This window comes from Ochotona princeps, chromosome 14 (assembly GCF_030435755.1).
Source record: "Ochotona princeps isolate mOchPri1 chromosome 14, mOchPri1.hap1, whole genome shotgun sequence".
NCBI classification, from domain to species: Eukaryota; Metazoa; Chordata; class Mammalia; order Lagomorpha; family Ochotonidae; genus Ochotona; species Ochotona princeps.
The window spans coordinates 19829325-19852836 of NC_080845.1; the positions used below are offsets into that span (position 1 = coordinate 19829325).

The following is a 23512-nucleotide window of genomic DNA, read 5'->3' on the forward strand; positions in this document are numbered from 1 at the left end:
AATTGTCCAGGCTCCTCCATCAGAAACTTTCCCAGTGCCAGATTTCGCGCATACTAGTGGGTCCAAGAGCCAGCCCTACTCAGCTCAGCTCCTGTCCTAGCGGGAACAGTGGCTTTTCCTGACTGGCCTTCAACCCAATCTGGTTCTTACTGTTGGATATTTCAACCCAGCCTCGGCTCTTCCATACCCCTATACAGCTCACACATGGTTCAGTAAGGGCTGAGACCTAGCCTAGTCTGTCACACATCTCCACTGGTCCTCTAGAGCACCAGATGGTGTTGGAGTCTGGGAGGCTCACTTTAGAGAGACCATGCTACCCACATTGGAGATCAGATGAAGCTGCTAGCTCCCGGCTTTAGCTTGGCTTAATCTTGGCTATTGTGTGGTTATCTGGGGAGTGAACCAGCAGATTGCTCTGTCTCTGCTTGTCTGTAACTCTCCTTATCTCTGTCACTTTGTGTGACGCATATATATTATATATGCGTCTTAAAAAATAAAACCATATTCCATTTCCAACCAATGTAAAAGGGTAAAATCATCTATTATCAAAATTAGCCCCCAGAATCCCTTAAAATGTCCATGAAGTATGCAACAGTACCATTTCACAAGGAGTTCACAGTCACCTCATTGTCTCCTACAGGCAACCAGTTCACAGCTTCTTTGATTACCAGGTAAAGAAAGTTGGCCTATGATTGGGGGCCATGACGTGTGAGAATTATATCTGCACCCTTAAACATTAAAATAACAAATAGAGGGCCCGGCGGCGTGGCCTAGCAGCTTAAGTCCTTGCCTTAAACACGCCCCGGGATTCCATATGGGCGCTGGTTCTAATCCCAGCAGCTCCACTTCCCATCCAGCTCCCTGCCAGTGGCCTGGGAAAGCAGTCGAGGACGGCCCAAAGCTTTGGGACCCTGCACCCGTGTAGGAGACCAGGAAGAGGTTCCTGGTTCCCGGTATCGGATCGGAGTGCATCAGCCCGTTGTGGCTCACTTGGGGAGTGAAACATCGGATGGAAGATCTTCCTCTCTGTCTCTCCTCCTCTCTGTATATCCGGCTTCCCAATAATAATAAATCTTAAAAAAAAAAAAACAAATAGAGGCTGGAAGAGATTTCAGCACACACAAAACTCTCCTACCTCATACTCACCCACGGCACCTGCTTAGGGACAATCAGCCAACCTACTTAAGAAGGAAATAACTTTCCTTCTCCCAATCTTGTCTTTTTCAGCTGTTTTTTGGTTTTGTTTGTTTTGTTTACTTATTTTAATTATTTCTGTTAAATATTTACACAATGAATTCCAAATCAGGACTTGCTTTTGTGCTCACTTTGTCAGCACATATACTAAAATTGGAATGATACAGAGAATATTAGCATTGCCCCTATACAAGGATGACATGAAAATTCATGAAGTCTTCTATATTAAAAAATAAAATTAAAAATTATTTTGCATTGCCTATTTATACAAAATTAGTCACTGACTTTTTTTTAAAGAAAGTGAACTTGATTATCATAGTCACTGTCTAGCCAGGAACATGGGTGAGGAGACAATAAACACATGGGTACAATAGGCACAATTGTATGGAATGCAAAGATGGGTTTTTGGGAGATGATGAACATAGGGGAGGTGACATAACTAGGTATATTCTCACCAGAGCAACAGAGAACTGAGGGGAGCATCCCAAAGACAGTCTACATGAACAACCAAGTCTAATTTCACTAACTATAAAGCATTTTACTGCCTTAAGCACATTCTTCATATAAGTAAGCAACACTTCTTCCTTACATCAATTAGTGAGTCATGAGTTACAACTGAAGCAGAAGGCAAACTTCTACGAAATCAATAACTAAGGTATTATAAAAGGAATCATATTTCTTCTGCCTAATTTGATAATCTGTGATGAAAGAGCTTAGTCACAGAAATCAACTTTTGGCAAGGCTCCTTCAAGATTCATTTTCTTTTTTTTCTCTACTCATTTATTCATTAATTACATTGTATTACATGACACAATTCCATAGGTACTGGGATTCTTCCCCCTTTACCCCAAACCCTTCCCCCATGGTGGATTCCTTCAACTTGATGCATAACCACAGCTCAAGTTCCCTCATTACAAGCACACACCATACAGAGTCCAGCATCCCACTGTCCAGTCAAGTTCAACGGCCTCTTAGGGACGCCCTCTCAGGTTTTAAGGCAGAGCCAGCAGAGCGTCACCCCGATCAATTAGAAGCTCCAACATATCATCAGCAACAATCCAGGTACGATGAGACTGGTGCAGAGTCCACTGATTGACATAGTCCATCTTAGAGTTTCCCCTTGTCCAGTATTTCGCTGCCAACATATAGCTGAGGTGGTTGATTGATCTACTCCATCTTCCATTTTTTCTTGGTTAATGTTTTGATTCCTCCATTTTGTTCAGGGGAATCCCCAAAGAAACTTTGAGGTGTTCCCAGTCCAGGCTCCTACATGTACTAGTAAGCACAGTGCCCGCCACAGTCCAACACTCCGATCAGCTGGTAGTTGTAACCCCCAGGTTGGTTCTATTCTCAGCCCCGACCTCCATTGGAACCAATGAGTATTGCAGCCCTTCCCAGCTCTGCCCATCACACACTCGTCCCTCACCTAAACCAGTGGGAGATGTGCTGGTTGGGTGCTGCATTCCCTACTGGCACAGGCCATTTCGCCTTGGCATTTTGTGTTTTGTACTGTTTTTATCGCAACCGAACCTGGCCAGGAAGATTCATTTTCTAATTGTAATAAATTGAGCTTATTTTAGTTCAGTGTCTAAAGACTCACATTCCATTATTAGATTTGCATGCTGATATCACTGTATTCTTTCCATAGGAGCAGAACACATGAACTCACTCATCCACCTCAACAAAAGAATCGACATCTCTTAAGAGGAGCTTTAGTGTTTCTACGTGAATTCATCTTGTTGATTAAATGAATTCCCATTTGTGAGAAAATGAATCAGTCTAACACATATCCCTGGCTATTGGCACAACTACACCTCAATAGAGTTACTATATACCTATCATTATTGAATTATTGAGCACACTTGAAATGATGTAGAAGCTGGGCAAAGAAGCAAGCTGTTACTTACAAACAATCATGAACTCACATGAATGGATCACTTGTTTGCATTTTCAATAAATCATCAGCCAACACTTCATGAACAAAACAGAAGTAGGTTGGACAATACTGTGTTCAAAGACCACTTGAGTGGATAAATCCTGAAAAGATACACAAACCCACTCCACGCCTGGTGTACATACTCAGTGAGTAGGAACATTTGGTCAAGCCACTTTCAGAAAACAGTAGTAGGACATACCTTATTATTAATGGGGAGATAGCATAGTAGTTTGCCACAACAGAATAAAACAAAAACAGATTTACATAGAGGTTAAGAAGAAGAACATCATGTCTGGATACTCTATTGTAGAAAGTGGATCTAACTGAAATTTCCCAAATTCTTTCAATTCCTGGTATTTTAATCTGTCAAATACATGGGACACTACTGATCTCATAAAAATGACACAAGTTTTAAAGGATGATAACGTAAGAGGTATTTGGCATTCAAGCAGGCAAGGTCTCTATAAGGCTGATTTTACACTTGCCTGTGTGAATGAATTAACCCAGGGGCTCTTCACAATATTGCTTGCTCTCAATGAACTCTACTCTGTCTACATTGTTTTCTCATTTTGCCTCTAAGATTGCACACACTGAAAAGCTGGAAGTACAATGACCCACCCCCAGGAGCTGAATCTTCTTATCCAGTTCCCTGTGCTATGAACTGACCTGGGGTGGACATGTGAATCAGTGCCAGCCAATGAGAGGAAGGCAAAGTCTGTCAAGGAGAGAGTGTATGCTCATTTACTAGATCAAGGAAGAGCTCAACAATCCACCGTCTCCCAAAGTGCTGCAGACAGTTCTGATGTCACACCTGAGGATCACCTTCCTGGAAAAATGGTTCTCAAGCCTCTTCAACTATTGTCCACTTTGGGCATTCTATGTCCTGCCTACTCCTTTCTCTTGAAAATCCCAACCATTTACATGCAAGCTACATGGTAGAAGCTTTACTGTCAAATAGAAATCTTACTTTTTAGTACAACTAACTACAGTCCTCAGAAAGACCTTTAGAATTCACTTAGTAGATTATGCTAGCAACCTTTAATTGTGAGTAAAAACTAGTATTTTATGGGGTTGTTCATCACTCACCAAATAAGAGACTTTTATTTTTATATCAGGTCATAATCAATCAAGGGGATCATATGTTTGAAGGAATGCTATTTGAAGAAACATTGCACTAGAACCAGATCACACTGTTTCAAGTCAACTATGTGCAATGTGAAAGGTGTGTAAACTCGTGTGGGCTCATCTTCCATCATCCCCAATGGGAAGACCAGGTACTGCCAGACACATCCACTCTTATTTCCCCCTATTTCCACGTTCAGACAATTTCTCTCCCCACTACTCACATTTTCTTTAGCTTTCTCCTGACTTCCCCTGTTTTTATTTATTTCAGAAAAATTTCTTTTCCTATCTCCCTTTGGAAAGACAAATACTAGTAAAATCATTAAGTAAACTGAAGTAATTAAACCATATGAAATATATTCTCCCAGAGAATTACACACAATAAAGAACTGACATCTTCTGAAACTCTTGAGGGGCCCCAAGAATCCCTTTGGCAATGTCTTGGCATTTCCACAAAACACTCAGCTGCCCCTCTAGTGCCTGATTAAATGCACCTCAAGCAAATGCTCCTGAAAACAAAAAAAAGCCTTTCCCCTTCAATTATAGAGTTCTGTTTACTTCATTGCTAAGCTTTCAAGAATTTTTCCCTCAAATTTGTTGGAAATGTGTACTAATTCATTTGTCACATGGGTTAAAAGATAAGTGTAGACTGAGTTGGGAAGATAAACATGTTCCCCTTTAAAGTCTAAGCCACAGATTATCTTGGAGCACACTGCTGCAGTCTGGCAATTAATAGTAATATCATAACCTGTTCTCCTTGCTTAAAGCAGGTACCATCAACAACAATAACGGCAAAAGGAAGACAAACCAATGCATCCCAGAGATGTGACTTTCCATTTTTAAGGCACCATGTGGCAGGCATGGCTATTAAGTTTCTTAAGAGGCAAAATTTGTGAAGCCTATTTTTAGATCTATATCATATCCTATGAGGCCATTTCAAAAAGTTTGTGGAAAACATGGAACTTAAAGTTTATTTTCTTGAAAAAGTTTTTACAAAACGCATGCTTTTTTTTTTCTTTTTTCTAACCATGTGCATGTTCCATGAACTTTTGGGAGACTTCTGGCACATTTACCTCTTTCTGAATCCAAGTGGCTTCACTGAGCAGCAGTGAAAAGCAACCTGAAACAGATAAAAGCAGGAAGCCAGGCAACACCCACAGCAATGTATGACGACAAATAGGCCCAGTTTGAGAGGGCACTGGAAAGGGCACCTTATCCTTCTCCAGGCTGGTGGCCTGGGAAACTCTTGTGACACAAGCATAAAAAATTATGCTTCAAAAGCTTTGTAAGAAGTGTAATACTGGGGAGAAATGCTTCAGTCTTGGGGCTGATGCTGTGGGGCAACAGATTGAATTGCAACACCTGGCATCACATATGAACACACCAACTCCATTCCAACTCCTGTTAACACATCTGAGAAAGCAGCAGAAGACGGGTTCCCCTTTGGATCCATGTGGGAAGCCCAGACAGAGTTCCAGGCTTGGTCCAGCCGGAGCTGTTGGGGCCAAGAGAGGAATGAATCTCAGTGTATGGAAGACCTCTCTCTCTCTTTCTTCTTCTCCCCTCTCTTTCTGTATAACTCTGCCTTTTAATCAATCAAATAACTAAATAATTTTAAAAATGCATGCTTCTTTATTAAAAATCATGACACAAATATCTTTGCTTGTATGAAGCATTTAAAGTCCACCCCCAACACAATCTCTCTCTCACACACACATACACACACACACACCCCAGGAAATGGGCCAGTATATCCCTTCTGTAGATGTCTTTTTCATCATTTGAAATCTGCAGCCACAGTTTGCACCATGATTTCACTCTAGACCGATAAGCACCTGTCTCAACCTTCCTACAACAGAGACCCTGTAGATCATAGAGCGGTGCCTCTGTGATTTCCAAGTTAAACAGAAAGTGGAGTCTCAGCCAGTGTGAGAACCTGGCCAAGATTCTCAAGTTATTTAACGATGGTGCTATGACTGGATCCAGGTATTAAGCTCAGGTCCAAGGCTGATTCCCAGAACCTCCACACAAGTCCTGAAGTCATAGCCACATGCTCTCTCCCACATGTTTGCTGTTGAACAACATCCCAAACTCTTTGCAGGGATTGCTGTAGAACTTCTAAAATGGGTCTGCTCACCCAACGTGCGACACTGGGGTGATTAAAGAAAGCAGGTATTTATTGCAAAGCACAGAGCAAGGATCCAGGCAGTTATTGCTGTATTCCTGAGGCTTCCCAAGAAGTTAGGGGAGAATGTTCTTATAGAGTGAATTGGGGCTGAGAAGTGCATGATAATCTTGTGTCCAAGTTCCCTGTGGTCAGCGGACCTCGTGACCTTTCTTTGGTTGCTCAGTGATGTCATGCTCTTTAGGGAAGTTATGATGACCCAGTGGGTTCCAGTAGGAATAGGGATTATATGACGGTGGCAGTTACATTCTGCCCAGATCTGGAATTCTCCTACACCAATCACCGCAGGACAACAGTGGTCATCAATTTTCTCATCTACCTGAGAAGTAAAGGATTCTTTCAGTCCAGTGACTAGAACCTTACAAGGCCTGCTAGATCACTCTTTTATATCAGTGAATTCCTTTTAATAAAGGACAGGCAGGGACACCTTAGCTAAGACAGCCAAGAGGCTAGATACTGCTTTTCATTATTGGTTTCATTTTCAGACTCAGAGCAAGGTCCATCCCTCCATCTCTAGACTGATGGTTATGACCAGACAGACATGCCAATACATGTCCCCCTTTCCAGATGTTAAGCAGCATCTAGTGGAGTGACCCCCAGGATCTTCTTTGGAACAATATGGCCCTAGTCTCTGTCCATAAGTGATTTAAAGGGAGTCTCTGTGATGTGGCTGGTCCTGTGACAGTAAAAAAGTGGCTTGTGGGACAGCTGCATTTGACTGACAACAAAGACCAGAAAAGCAGAGAAGGTAGCAAAGGGATGGGGTAAGAGGAAGGAGTGAAAATAGAGACAGAGAAGAAAGAGAGAGGGAGAGAAGTACAGGGTCAAGCAGAGAGTGAGGAGAGGGAAAGGGAAGAGAAGGGAGGAGGGATGAAAAGGAGTGAAGAAGAGAGATAGGAGTTCAAGGGAGAAGAAGACAAAGGGGAAAGATAAAGCAGAGTGAAGGGGAGGAGATGGCAGACGAGAGAGAGATGGATGGATGGAAAGAAGGAAGGAAGGAAGGAAGGACGGATGGATAAGGAAATTGGCAGAGGTAAAAGGCACGGAAGTCATTCCAGTGCCTGCTGGCACTTCCCTTGGGTGAAGTCACAGTTCTGTCTATGACTTTATAAGACACATCTTCACCCTAGAACTCACCCCCGTCTTTACCTAAGCTGGCTCAGTCTGGGCTCTATTTCTGAGAACCCCCCAGCTTCTAAATAATACATTTCTCATGAATCATGCAACAATGAGTCTGGTATTATTTTACTCTTCAAATCTGATTAAGCTGCATAGCTAGATGATGAATAAGGGGAAGGCACCAAGGTCTAGCAGGAAAAACATTAACTCAAGAAAAACTATTTTTACATTTTTTTAAAAAATAAAACACCTGTAGTCACAATGTGCCCATTATAATCCATGAAATCTGTGGCATTTTGTGTTTTAAACACAAGATCATTTAAGAAAAGACCTGAGGCAGATGCTGGGATAATGTCCAGGCAGCAGATGAAGGAGAAGCAAGGGTAGAGGCCTTAGGGGACAAAGGAGTGCTTAATGCGTGAGGCCATTGGCCCTTTCCTGATTTAAGAAGACGAAGGACAATCACTGTCCATTTACTGGTTTATACAACAGGCTAAACCAATCCCAGAATAACTTTACTTTCATGGTGTGAAGTCTCATGAAGGCAGGAGCGTGCCTTTTCCCCTGCTTAGCGCATGATCTAAAACAATCGATGTTGAATGAATGTATGAATAAATAGCAGCCTTCAAGAGATTTCCAAGTGAAGCCTCCCCACCCCAGCTCTCCCACCGGCGCTCAGATAGAAAGGATCTGTAAGGACTGGAGGCAGGATGGAATCCACATACTCGACCAGATGAAACAGCAAATGTTCCCTCACTCCACCATTCAAGGAAAATAAGTTGGCACCTGCTACCAGACGAAGACACCAGATACTCCTAGTTTTAAAGTTGTGCCTGATTCCCTTGGCAGTTCATTAGGCTACTGCCTGGATTGACAGTGCCAGGAGATGGGATCCATGCTCAGAATGGGGACAACGGACACTTTAGAAATGATTCGCAATGGGAATGTGGAAGAAGATGCTCTCAATAACTGAAGTCGGGATGCTGTGTTCCATACAGGAGTTCCCAGGGCAGTCGAGAGCACTGCTGGGAGTTACTTCAGGCAGCAAACTCTGAAGTCAATGAATTCCAGCAGGCGACACTAATTGAAATATCCAGGCAGCTTCTACAGCTGCTCCAGGACAGAATATTTCAGTAATGAAAACCAGACCCATAGAGCCGCCGGTGGATGCTGTGTAAACTGCTGCTTAAAGGGAACGCCAAATCCACTTTCTCAAGTCAAGCCATAGACACCTTCCAGGCCTACAACTGAAGGAGTAGACCTGGGGTTCCTTAAGTCTTGGACCTTAAGATCAGCTCACAGGCCAGATTTCAAGAGTCCAAAGAGCAGTAACTGTCCCTTATAGTGATTGGCACCTTGAACGAGAAATGTTGGGGAAGACAGTATCTTCTTTGAAAGTTCCAAGAAACTTGGAGGTCTGTTGGCCCTGAATGATTTTATCTCCTCTGCTGAGGGCAAACAGGCAGCAGGAAAGAGGCAGAGACTGCTCCCCAGTGTGGAGAAGTTCAGATGCTCCTGGGATACCTGCATCCCACATTGGAGCACCTGAGTTCAAGTCCCAGACATGCTTCTGGTTCCAATTTCCTGGTAATGCGCACTCTGGAGGCCATAGGTAATGGCTTAAATACTTGGGCCCCTGCATCCCAGATAGAAGATTCAAATGGAGTTCTAGGCTCATGGCTCAGCCTTGAGCAAATGCTAACTGTTGCAGGCATTTGGGGAGGAAATCAGAGGATGGAACATCTCTACTCATCTGTCTCTGTCTCTGTGTCTTTCTACCCTTCAAAACAAATACATTTTACAAATAAGTAAATAACCAAACACACTGAATGAGATGACAACATCCCATCTCCAGAACATCTCAGGTAGACACAGTAGAGGAAATTCCCCTGAATGAGTAGTCCCCCTAAATTCTTAAGACTTAGTGCCAACACAAGCTCAAGGATTCCAGCGGCCATGGAAACTCCAACCATATCAATTTCTGTACTCCCAGTAGGTGTAAAATGACTTGTAAAAAGCAGATCCTGGGGCTGGTGCAATGACTCAGAATAATAATCCTTTGCCTTGCAGTGCTAGCATTCCATATGGGTACAGGTTCCAGTACCAGTTGCTTCACTTCCTTTCCAGCTCCCGGATTATGGCCTAGGAAAGCAGTGGAGGATGGCTCCAGTCCTTAGGCCCATATACTCACATGGGAGACCTGGGAAAAGCTCCTGGTTCCTGGCTCTGGACTGGCTCAGCTCTGGCTATTGCAGTCATCTGGGGAGTGGATCAGGAGATGGAAGATTTCTCTGTCTCTCTGTAATTCTGTATTTTAAATAAAATTAAATAAATCTTCAGTAAAAAAGCAAATCCCAATGAAGTATACATTTGGGCAGCTTAAACTTTTTAACTGTACATGTATTTGAGTATAACTTTGATATTTAAAAATTCTGATAAATATTCTAACTCCTTTTATCCATTCCCTCTAAATTTCCCAGCCCCTTCTCTACATGTTTACAGGTATTAGTAGGTACATACATTTTTCCATGTCAGTTCCCATTGGCTGATTTCACCATTTCTAACTGCTGCATAGTATTTCATATTCTAATATATCACATATCATTGCTTAACCTGTTGAAATGTTTCCAATTTTTATCACTATACACAATGCTAAACTAAACACCGTCATTCATGTTTCCTTGTGCAATGCTCTTATTCAATTTTAAGTTTTTAAAATGTATTTTTATAGCTGGAGGTATCACAATTCCAAGTGAATCATGATAGTTGATTTCTACTATAGATAGCTGACCTCTACATACACAGTTAGAGAGAGGAAAGAGCTTAGTATCTGTATATATACATACAAAATGCACACATAATTCAGAGTTGAAGAGTTGTAAGTGTGTATATCAATCTGTGTGTGTGTGTGTGTGTGTGTGTGTGTGTGTAAACCATAGGCAGGGCTCAGTAATGGATGCAGAAGAAGAACTGGTCCTGGCAGATGTGGTTATCCTTGTATCACATACTCCTGAAGGAACAGAAACTTCCATGATAAGGTGACAGACACGAGGGTTAGCATTGGGGTGTAGCAGGTTAAACTCGTGTGGCAGTCTGAGTCTCGCCTGCCATGCTTTGGAACCAGATCCCTGCTAATTGTACCTAGCAAGGCATCAGGGGATGGTTTAGTACTCAGGACACCATCACCCTGTTGGAGATCCAGATGACGTTTTAGGCTCCTGATACTGACCTGGTCTCTCTCCCTGTCTCCTTTTCAAATATAGAAACAAATAAATATTTTAAAAAACACATAAAATACATGAACAGAGTCCTAACATCAAGTTGACCAGATCCCAGCCTCATTTACCAGCCCGAGCACCAAGGAAAGAACCCTTGCTCTACCTGGTGATCCCACCCTCCACCCCACAGAGTCCCTGAGCCATCACAAAAACCCAGCAAGCGCTTCAGGAATGACTCTGGGTCTTTCAATTACATTGCTTCTCCCCTCGATTTTCATCTGGATTCTATGAATGTGATATCCTTTTTGAAACTTTCTTTCAGGTGAAGTCTTAAATGCCCTGAAGAAATTTAGTTAGGATTGAATGATTGGGACACCAACAATGATGGATTTAATACTATAATCCCAGGGCTTGGGGCAGTGGCACAGCAAACTAATCCTCCACCTACAAGTGCCAGCATTCCATATGGGTGTCAGTATGAGCTCCAGCTGCTCCACTTCCTATCCAGCCCTCTGCTTATGGCCTAGGAAAGAATGGAGAATGGCTCAAGTCCTTGGGTCCCTGAACCCACATGTGAGGCCTGGAAGAAACTCCTGGTTCCTGGCTTTGGATCAGCTCCACTCTGGCCACTGTGGCCATTTAGGGAATGAACTAGTGGATGGAAGATCTCTCTCTCTCTGCCTTTCACATAAACACAAATAAATCTTTCTTAAAAATCACTGCAACCTGTGTTGACTTGTCTTCTCCATTTCCCTTACATGTCCTGTAAATGCTCTGTAGGGGGTTTCATATTTGGATGAAACAACATGTCAGCATTTCTGAGTTAGAAACGCATCTGTTCAATTCTCCTCTCACTTCTCAAACAAAATGTGGTGTTCCTAAACTTGAAACTCTGCAAAAGAGGTTTAAAAGATAAGGATGCATTCCCAGTAATTCATGGTTCTCTCCTCCGACTGATCACAAAAATGAACTTGAAACCTATGTGATCATTTCCATGGCAACCAGATTTTCCAAGTATAGAGCTGAATTCAGACTTCTCTGAAGCGTTGGGGAGGGGAAGGTTTGTGCCATAAAGAACATCAAAGTTCAAATCTTAATGATGCTTCCAGGCTCGTCAATATGTGTGTTTGTAGCTCTTTAAGTCTTGCTTTGAAAGTGGGATCAAATAAAGCTTCGAAACCATCATTCCTTCACACTTTGAGATTTTCCTTTACAGGATTATAAATTAAAGAGGTGTTATGACTGATCAAAAATTTTGCATTTTTCTACCTTTTTATTAAAAACAGATACTGAAAACATCATAAAATCAATGTTTAGCTAAAAGAGTTCTTACGAGACAAACAACTTTATAACCACCACCCAATTAAAAATAACCAGAAACCACCAGCCACTTCTGGAGGCCTCTAGATATGCTTTGTGCCTGTTTCAACTACTTTCCCTCTGCTCAAAAGGAGCCGCGCTGCAGTTTCCATATTATTAAACCTACAAACCCTGAAGTTACAAGAGGTAGTAGTTCAACTACTATCTTCGCCATTTAAAAAATTATATAGAAGTGGTTGGCATTGGCTGTAACGGATTAAACCCCTGCCTATCATGCCAGCATCCCACATTAGCACTAGTTTGAGTTCCTGCTGTTCCACTTCCAATCCAGCTTTCTGCTAATATGAAAACAATCAGAAACTGGTGAAAAACTGCCCAATTACTTTGGCCCTTGCAACCCTGTGGGCGATCCAGGAGTTCCAAACTCTAGCCCCTAGAGAGTGAATGAGCAGATGGAAGATCTGTCTCTTGCTCTCTTTTCTCATTCTGCTTTTCAAATAAATAAAAGAATTGTTAAAAAAGACTGTAAGATATGTAACGTTTTCAAAAGACTTATTTTTACCTTTTCTGTTGCATAGCTCCTCATATTTCATAAACACATTCATTACTTTATCTGTTCTTGTCTCTTATCCAAGAAAGTGGAAGTCGAACAGATGCAACAAAATTTCTTCCACTAGAAGGTGCTACATCCTTCTATATCCTCAGCTGGCACGGCACTGCTTCATGCAGTACAGTTATCAATACATTTCTATGAATGAAATCACAGATGAACATATGGGAAACCCACATAATGACTTCTTTACCCTGCTGCATATCACAAAAAGACCTGGCTTAAATTCAACCCCCAAAGGTTGCCAGAAGTACTGGTGAGTGGTAGTTTCCAATACAGTGGACCTGTATTTCAACAGCTACTTTTCTACTAACAACCAAAGTCCATGAAATTGAAGGAGGGGGCCAAGAACATTTGGAAAGACAAAGGGTCCCTGTTTCCAAGCAGAAATGAAATACAGCTGGTTCACAGCTGCACTGCCTTCCTTGCTGCACGTTAAGTCACAACACAGAGTGAAACTTTCAACGGTCACCAGTACAATATTTTGCAATTCTGACTCTTTAGTCAGCAACTACTGGCTTTCTAGATTGCATTTTTTTGGTCAATACATACTGTACAGTTCATCAGAGAGGCAAATTTCCACAAGCCTTTATCATCTACTTTTACCTCTTTTGCTTGTTGTTTACCAGGTTAAAAAAATATGAGGAATAGATTCATAAAGATATGTGGATTCTAATTCTGGAGGTTTGAATTTTGTAATTAAATCTGCCCACCTTGGTGCTTCACAGCTATTTCAGGGTTAATAGGCTGGCTCACGGAGCAAGCCTGTGTCAAAGATAGCAGGGCACATGCATGGGGTGCGTCAGGTTTCAAAGTGTCCTCAGATCGGGCCCATGGGTCAGCATCTGCACCCAGACATCAACCAAACAGCCACAGACACGCCAACTGCAATGATTTCATATTTCAAGTGCCTGCTGTCTCTTACATTTTAACCACAGATTTCTAAGATCAGCTCCTATTCACTACAGAAGTTTTTATGGTACATATTTTATTCGTATCATTTGAAGTGCCTAAGATTTAATCCTTAAAATTTTGACCCACCGATTTACAAAATTCAATAAAGATGAATACTTCTAGTTGAATAAAGCTGAGAAGAGACTACATCTAACCTTTTTTTAAGTTAGGAAAATACCAGTACAACCTCCAAACAAACTGATCAGCTGCCAGTTCAGTTTCAGGCTTAGTGATCAGTATGGGATGGCCTTTGAGAACACAGGCTCTTAAAATAGATGGCACCAGGATCAGGAAGCAGATTTGGCAACAATCTAATTCCCTAATGTCACTCCTCTGATGTCATGGAAAAAGTTTCCCCTGTTTGTCTGATCCCCTGTTTCTCAACTTTGTCACCAACTGAGATTTTGCTCACTTCTCTGTATCCGCTGATGACAGCATTCCTTGACTCACAGTATCCACATGAAATCCCACCATCATCCTGGGTGACTTCAGCGTTTGTGTGAGTGACTCACCCAACTCCATTCCCACAGTAGCCTGACAACCTCTTCTCTAATGACTGTAGCCGCCATTCTCCCCAAGCCTCCATTCTCAGGGCCTAAATAAGCTCTATTCTCCCTAACCCTGCATACCCAGAGCCTAAATAATCTCCCTTCTCCCCAAGCCTCCATACCCAGGGCCTAAATCTGGCATGAGATGTTGAGATGCAGTGGTCCAGGCTTCAACCACACTGACTCATCTGCTTCCCTGTCTCTAATTGCTGTCCTCACCATACCTGTTCTTTGGACTTCACCAGCCCTCTCATCTCCATCATCGTCTACTTTCCCCTATCATGGTTCTGCTGTTGCAACTTTCACCTCTTTTCAGCCAATGATTATGTGAACAATCAACTACAGCCACTGTCTCCCTACATCCTTAACTTCGCCTCTTCATCCTTTGGCTATTGTCATATAGCAAGTGTGAAGTCAGAGTTAAGCCCAAGTCCAGGTTCTTCGGTAGGACGCCATGCCACAGTCTTCAATCTCAGCTGGGCTTTCAATACTGTCCAGGAATGTCCATACGTGTTTCTTGTCATCTCTCTAGTCACAGTAGAAAAAGAATTCCCCCTGAGCATAAACTCATGCTTATCATAAACAGAAAATGGATGTATTTTTCCTATGTGTCTTGAATTCCATCACGGACCCTAGGCCATCATTTATTTTCCCACCAATTTGCATTTTATCCCTTTCCTTTAAATCCATCATCACTCTAAATTTTCCCTTTCCTTTCTCCTCAGATCTTGTGCTCATTAGTCTGATTTGGCCTCACTGACAAGGGCCAGACTTTAGGTAACACTGCGGTTCTTTGTTTTGGTAGAACTGAAGTCTGGCCTTGCTTGTGTATTGCAACAGCTGTTAATACCACAAGGCTGTTTAACTTTGTCCAGGGTCATTTCTGCTTTAACAGTGACCAGCTCTCCAGAATTACACTCCACTTCCTCTGCTTCATCATTGTTCTCTCCTGCCTTCTGTCCTCTGTGGGATCTGCCAGCAGGCAAACCTGGGCAAGAGATGCCAGAGAATGAGACATCTCCTTGTTCCATCATAGCCACACCACTGGTAGAGCCAAAGGCTTCATTCAGTACCCCTGCTGCCTCTTAGCAACTCCACACATTCTATTGAAACTGATGTTTTTGTTCTTTTCAGGACCGTAGTGACCTCTCAGATGGTATGTTCAATGAATGTAGCTCAGAACTTATGTTGACTGTCCATCAGCAGCGACTGGCATCATGCACTACTGCCTCCTCCTTGAAAAGTTCTTTCATCTTCATCTACCACCAGGAATGCTGCCTGTCTCAATCTCTCTTCTATCTCTCTGGTCACCCTCAACCCTTACATGTGAGTCACCAGGTTGATTTTATCCTCTACATTCTCTTAATGGAGCTGTCCAGTCATGATTCGATGCAGCTTTCTGAAGTCCCCAAACCTGATCGCCTTCCTCAGATTTCTACCTGCTTGTTCACGGATTTCCCAGGCAGCTCACAAGTCTATTGCAAAGATATCTGGATCTCAACATGTTCCAAGCAAAATTCATCACCTTTTCCCAAATTACGTTATTCGTCCTGTGTTCAACATCCACTCACCCATGCTATAAATCTGGTTGTGATTTCCATATTTCTATACCTCTATCAGTACTAAGATCTGTCCATTTGACCTCCTCTCCCACCAGGCCTTCTTTAGCTACTCTCCCACTTCCATCCATCCCTATTTCATTACTGGTTCAGTATCAGCATAATCACTTCTAAGTGATCTTCCTTTCTACTCCCATTTCTCCCAGCTCAAATTCTTTTCTATAAAACAACAACAACAATATGCACATCCAACCAGGTCATTTCCTGAGAGTCCTTTTATTCACAAAATAATACCCAAACTCTTTATCCAGCAGGATACACACCTTTTCGTCATCTTTGCTCACCATTCTCATCTCAAAATTTCCAACCTAGTAACAGAGAACTCATTACTAAGTAATATAGATTAACTGTTGGTGGATGAGTCTCAGAGTCAGACATGCATTCAAAATCTAGCATCCACTTGCTTGTTTGCCAATCACCTTCTGGGAGCACCCCAAGCATCTCACTGCCCTATATGATCTTGCAGATACTCCTTCCTCATCCACCTTATCCTGGATTATCCTCACATATAGTAGGCCATCCACACATACTCTGCAGGTTAGTGACTGAGAAGAATGAGAAAATTCTTAAAGCGACAGGAAGCCCATTTCTTCCTAGGGCTAGGCATTGCATTTCTGCATCTGTTTGTTATGAAGTTCCACATATGGGTTACACACAGAGCCCAAGAAGCCTCCCCACACCCAATCATGTTCAGAGGCAGAGGATGCATCCAGGCCTATATTTTGAGGTTTCCAGATTTTCACCCAAGAACTGCCTCATTGACATCTGTATGTCAAGAGAACACCGAGGCACATGTGCGTTCATGCTTTTATGTATAATGGATGAAAAAGTATGGCAATTAATACAACTACATGGAGTTTCATGCGGTGGTAAAAGTGTGCACCACATGCCTCCTTTTGTGTGGCATATGCTTGCTACAGCCCAAGGTGGACTTGGGAGCTTTGTTGTTACCAGCGGCATTCCAAATCCCCACCACACTGAGTGATGGGAGTCAGAGAATGAGCCATGTCAGCTGAGTGGCAATGTTCACACAAGTTCAACAGGCCAAAGGTAGGATCAGGTTAACCACAGGGTCAGGATGTCAGAAGGTGGAGTCCTAAGTTTGAACAGGAGCAAGCAGGGAATCATCCAGGAGGATCCCGGGGGATTACTGTGGATCATCTTGTGGTGACTAAGGTTATTACCAGTTGGGGAGCAGAATGTGGTATGTTGCACTGCTTTACAGATCTGATATAGGATAGATGTATAGAGTTTGGCTTCCAATTTTTCCTGGGAGTTATGGGCTGCTGAGAAACCCAGATGCCCTGGATCAGTTCCCATACCTCTGGGTTACTATGAATAGCTTCTAACTCTGTAGTATAAACAGTATAAACAGCTGTCTAGGTCAAGACTAGCAAACTCAGGCCTCCCAGGTTACAGCCCGTCACAAGTCCTTGCTGCCTACTATTGCTCATCTCCATCTCCTTAAAGGGAGAGCAACAAACGGGAAACTTACTGACCTCATGGTGCTAGACATTAAGCAGCAGCAGTAAGTCAAGTGTTTATTCGCTAAGGGTAAGGCAACTACAGGCTATTGTGCATCGCTGCCAACTGCAGCTGAAATCTGACCACTTTTTCTATAGCTATGATTTACACATCTCCCTAACTTCTGAATTAGATAGGTTCCAGTTCATTACAGCCACCTGAGTGATGGGCAATCTTATAATATCATGTAGATCTCACAGCTCTTTACAAGTCAAGTCCCAGTACCCACTCAGTGGCTTTTCTCTCACTTCCTGTGGGAAAACTTCCAGAAAAATCTGGGTCACTGATAGTCTGCCACTTGATTTACTGCAACGACCAATGTCTAACTCAGCTTTATCTGATCTGCTCTGGAAGATGTTTTTAGCTGCTGCGGGCAGTCCTGTTAAATTGTGCAGACCTGCAATCATTTTTTAAAAAGCACTCAACCATCAAAGATTTGATTTGGTCTGCTTAATCTGTGCTGACCTCACTTCATTCTGCAAGGCCACGGCCTCTCTATACCACAACCTCCTGCTGAAGCTTTCCAGCTGTGCCTTGGATTGTGTTTTCTCAAGCACTTCTATATCTCTTATCTCATGCTACTAAGAGAACAGGTCTTGCTATTTCCAATTCAAGGATGAGGGCACTCAAACATGGCAAGACCATCGTGTAACACGGCAATCATGTTGCTGGATTAGAGTCAGGATTCATGGCCTGGTAGAATCTCATGTCACCCTGCAACACTGACGTAGCATGCACACCTGCCCTATGGAAGAACAGTGTGCGGGGCCAAGGGGAGGACTGATGGTTTCCCTTCATCCTGTCTTGATTTATGTGAAATCTGGATGACAGAGCTATGAATGAAATAAACATGGGCTCTGCGAAAGATGAAACAACGGTGTGCTGGTATGTAGAACTTCCATCTGCACGATGGGAAGAAAGCAGATGTTCCTCATCAGCCCTCCCTTATTTCCTCTGCCCCTGCTTTTCCCCCGTTCCCACAGCTGGACCAGTCAGTGGCCCCTCCCCTGCACTCAGTCCTACCCTATGCCTAAGCCAATTCACACTGAGATGGGAAAAGCAACTCCAGCAGAGACCCGCCCATGCCCTTCCCTTTTGCTACCCACCAGATTCTACAAAGAACTTAAGCCCTCAAATCCAGACTCTAGAACTCAGGAGGGGAGATTTGGATTCCATGATCTATCACTGTATCACTATCCTTGTGGTTCTGTCTCGTCCACTGCCTACTACATCGCTCCTGTCTCAGACAGAAATGCCCTGATGCAAGATACCTTCAGCTCTTGCCAATTCTCCTTTTCTGACCTGGACAGATTCTGGCTCCAGATGACCACTGCTCTCTCCCTGCCTCTCTTTAAAAGCTCCTGCCCCTCTGGCCAGATATCCTGTGTATCAGCATTCCTATTGTGACCAACATTGTTGATGCCTTGACTAGTGGTTTTCAGCTATACATTCAAATTCAGACTTATAGGCTGAACCAGCGACTGTGTTCATGCATAGTATCCACTGCCAGTCCATCAACCTCACTGGGATTAATCCATAGTGCCTCACTTTTAGTTCCTTCCAGATACACTATGATCTGCTTTAACAAAAATGCTACATACACAGCAACACCAGCACATAGCTACTATACACAGTGCTTCACATACAAATTTGCTACACACAATCTTTTTACTATAGCAAATTTCCATCTTGAGTTGGAAGTATTTTTAAAGTTAGGGGAAAAAATAAGGAAAGAGGAGGTGGGTGGGGAACGCAGGCAGGAGGGAAAGTAGTGTGGGAAGTATCACAAAGCTCATAACTATGTAGTGGGATATATGTGAAATTGGTCCACTTTATATAAATAATAGTGATAATAAAGAATTAGCTTTTAAAATGAATAGAACATAATATTCTTTTCACAGTGACTTAATCTTATCATCTGTTCCCTGCCCCTTGCCCACCTCATGCCTTCACTGTTTTTTTCCAACCTCTTGATATGGTGACCAATAGCTGTACACACCTTCAGTTTTCTTTTTTTTTTAATTTTTTTTTAAAGATTTTTATTCATTTTATTACAGCCAGATATACACAGAGGAGGAGAGACAGAGAGGAAGATCTTCCATCCGATGATTCACTCCCCAAGTGAGCCGCAACGGGCCGATGCGCGCCAATCCGAAGCTGGGAACCTGGAACCTCTTCCGGGTCTCCCACATGGGTGCAGTGTCCCAATGCATTGGGCCGTCCTCAACTGCCTTCCCAGGCCACAAGCAGGGAGCTGGATGGGAAGCGGAGCTGCCGGGATTAGAACCGGCGCCCATATGGGATCCCGGGGCTTTCAAGGCGAGGACTTTAGCCGCTAGGCCACGCCGCCGGGCCCACACCTTCAGTTTTCTTACTCTTTCCCTTTATCATAGTCATCCAGAGAAGCCCCAATTCAAATTAAATCTACCACTTTACCACTGGCATCTGCACATACTCAGTTAAAAGCACTGGTGGAGAAAATGAGCTGTGTTTTCACTACCTAGTTTTACTTTCAATGCTGGACTTCTGACCCCAGGAGAGCCATGGAAGGTGCCCAGAGAGGCAAGCTTCCTAGAATCAACTACTTGTGAACTGTTCACCCCTTCTTCTTTACACCTTCTCCTTTCTCCTCAAATTTCTAACACCTCTTCTCTGTCTTCAACGACTGTGCTTCTCATTTCACTGAGAAAGTGCAAACAGAAAGGATCATACACAGACACTATTGTCACTGTCTCCAGCCTGCCCACATGAGTCCCACAGGCTCTGACTTGGCCACCTGTTCAAGAGCCCTCTTCACAGGCCCAGCACGATAGTCTGGTGGCTAAATCCTCACCTTGCATGCACCATGATCCCATATGGTCACTGCTTTATGCCCCAGCTGCTTTTCTTCCCATCCTGCTCCCTGCTTGTGGACTGTGAAGTCAGTAGCAGATGACCCAAAGCCTTGGAACCCTGCAGGCACATGGGAGACTCAGAGGAAATTCCTGGCTCCTGGCTTTGGATCAGCTTAGCTTCAGTCATTGCAGCCACTTGGGGTTTGAATCAGCGAGTGGAAGATCTTTCTTTCTGTCTCTCCTTCTCTCTGTGTATTTGTCTTTCCAATAAAAACAAATCAATCTTAAAAAAAGCCTTCTTGGACCATTCTCTACACTCTCACAGATAACTACAACATCTCTGAAATGATATCTTCCTAGTGCATGCTACCCCATGTCTATGATGCTCTTTCTCTTCTCCTCTTTACACCAAAACTCTCTAAAACAGTCAACACTCCTGTTGTCACCCGTCCCTCTGTCGCACTCTCATGTCCAACCCAGCAGGGTCACCTTCATCTCTCCACAGAAGAGCTCCAGTCCAGGGCAACAGTGACCTCCACCTGGCTAATCCCAATGCACAGTCCTCAGCTTGCTATGCACATCAGCATCATTTGATCAACTTGAGCACTCCTCTTTTCCAGAAATATTTATTAAAATTCACAATTCCATTTCTCTTACTTCTGTCCTAATTCACTGCTCACCTCCTCTTGCTTTCATTGGCTGTTCCCTCACCATCTCCTCCAACAGTCTCCGGCTCTATTTTCAGTCTCTTCTCTACCACTCTTTTACTTGGGTGATCATGTTTTACCTCCTGCTCTCAAACACCAACCAAATGTTGATGACCCCTGTTTTCACACAGCCAACCGAGACCCTTGCTCTATACTCAGATGTACATCCATAAGTACTCCCTGAGGTCTTGAAGGTTTCTGACCTCCACCCAACTCTCACCCCAATTCCTCTTTTGAAAACCCAATCACAATGTGATGGCAATGAGCAGAGCTTTGGGGGATGATTCAACTTCGACAGCAAAACCTCATGAACGGGATCAGTACCTTTATAAAACAGTCCCTGCGATCTGTGTTGATTTTCTTCCACTGTGTCATTTTCAGTAATTAAATAATCCATCATTTACCCAACAAATAAAGCTACTACCTTTGCATTTGCTAAATTCCCATGTATACTGGAATCCACAGAAATAAAGAGAGAGGGAAGCAGAGATCTACCTTGCCCCTCCTCCCACATAGACTCTCAGAGAAGGCAACATCTGATACCTCGATCTTGGACTGACCAGCCCACAGAACTACCAGACATTCCTATCACTTTTAAGCCACATAATTTACAGTGGCCTAAATAAGATACTGTTCATTCACAGTTCCACCTGTGTCGCCACCCAGCAGCGACACTAAAATGACGAGGCACGCTCTGGGGGTCTGGGAAAAGCCGGAACCACAACCAGACCCCTCACTGCCAAAAGCAGCTGCATTTAAATCCTCATCTCCGCTGCTCCGGTCCTCATTGGTCTAAGCTTTCCTCCCCGCTTCTCCAGCACTCTTTCCACCACCCTTCTTCCCATATTTCTTCCCGTACTTTCTGCTGCATTTCTCCATTCTTGTCCCCGTCTCTCCATACTGCTTTTACTGCTTCTATCTGTATTCCTCTTTTCCACTTTCTCTCTGGCACCCTTCCTCCCGCCCGTCCTTCTTCTCCCTTGTCCCGTCTTTCTCCGTCCCCCGTCTGTCCGTCTGTCGTCCCCACCTAGCTTTTACCAGCTACTTTTATATCGTTCTCCACCAATCACTTCTCCCTGTGGGTCCACTTGGTACTACGTGATAGGCCAGTAGCAATGACATAATCGCAGCGAAGGCATTAGCCTATCCCTGTGACTTCCTGTTTACCTGCTGGCAAGACCAGCTCCACCTCCTGGCCCTGGGTCAGCTACCATCTTGCAACGGTCCCTACCAATCCCAGGAGTGGCTTTAGCACCTGCTCCCCACACACTTGGGTATCAAACAGGCATCTCTGGCTTAACTCTCCCAAAATTAAGCTCCTATCCTCTCTCCAAAACACGCCTCCCCAGGGTTATCTTCATTTCCTTTTAGTAAAACTCTGTCCTACCAGCTGCATAAGCCAAAATGTGTGGCATATCCTTGAGTTTTCTTTCACATTCCACTTCTGCTCAACAAGCAAATGCCCTGACCAGCACTTTGATCATATCTAAAATCACCACCTACTCTGCTATCATATTGACCCAAATAAATCTTTACTTCTCCCTAAATTACCCAATATCCTTCCAACTGATTTTTCCTCCTCCTACCTCTTTACTAACCAATCTTACCACATAAGCCGGCCATCTTGTCCAAAAAGAGTTCAGGCAGTGTAATTCTTACGCTTCAAACCTTCTACTGGATTCTCATCTCAAAACATCCTCATCAGAGCATACAGAGGTCTTCCCAATGCAGCTACAGACACCACTATCCATTGTTCCTTGAACATACCAAGTGTGCTCTCAACCCACTGCCCTTTCTACACTTTCTACCAAAGATATGCTTCCCCAGATAACTGCATAGTTCACTCCTTTGCTTTGTATCACAGTTCAAACATCATCTTATTAGTAAGGCCTCCTGTGGGCATCCTAAAAGGCACCACCTCCTCCAGGATTACTCAGCTGATGTACCATAAAATGACACAGTACATACTTATTTGTGTATTCATAAGTTGTAAGCCCCATGAAGACAGTGACTTCTACATCTACTTTGACAAGCCCTGCATCCACAAACTCATCTACAAATAGGAGAAGCTCAAAAGGTATTTGTTGGCTGAATTACATAAATACAGACTCAGGTATTTGTTCATCATACATGACTTCATAGGCTTACAATGGAGTTTAGATAAAATGAGTTAAATCAGTGAAAGTGTCCACTGTGGTAGGGCTACCTTTGTAAGTAGATCAAAGGGACATTTGTTGGCATGACTTTTCCTATTTTATAGTTGAGCAATGTCCAAAACAGAGCATACAATGCCTCTTCTGGGAGGAACATGCACATTTTATGGGCACAAAAGAGGAAACCCACAGCATTGGGAAACATGCTAGAGTCACATGAACAGGCAGTAAAGCTAAGAGAGGTGTAATAGTGGATGGTGATGGTGCACAGGTCTAACAAGGTAACAGATGGCTTCACGCCCAAAGTAGAGCTTACCCACTGTAGCATAGCTAGAAGCCTGAGGAAGGGAATCATGCCAGGCCTGGGCAATTATTTTACAAAACTACATTTCAGGCAACTACACGTGATCTGAAGTAACATTAAGGAAGGGTTCCTATATACAACATACATCCTGGGTACTAGGGAGGT

At 43.3% G+C, this 23512-nt stretch overlaps 1 protein-coding gene and 1 non-coding gene across 2 annotated transcripts in view; one reads left to right on the plus strand and one right to left on the minus strand.

The window, feature by feature from the left end:
- Positions 1-23512, minus strand: part of PALM2AKAP2 (PALM2 and AKAP2 fusion) — a 303091-nt gene that overhangs the window by 255708 nt on the left and 23871 nt on the right.
- LOC118759988 (U6 spliceosomal RNA) lies at positions 1318-1424 on the plus strand. The gene has a single exon (XR_004996512.2). It is a non-coding gene; the product is annotated as a U6 spliceosomal RNA (small nuclear RNA).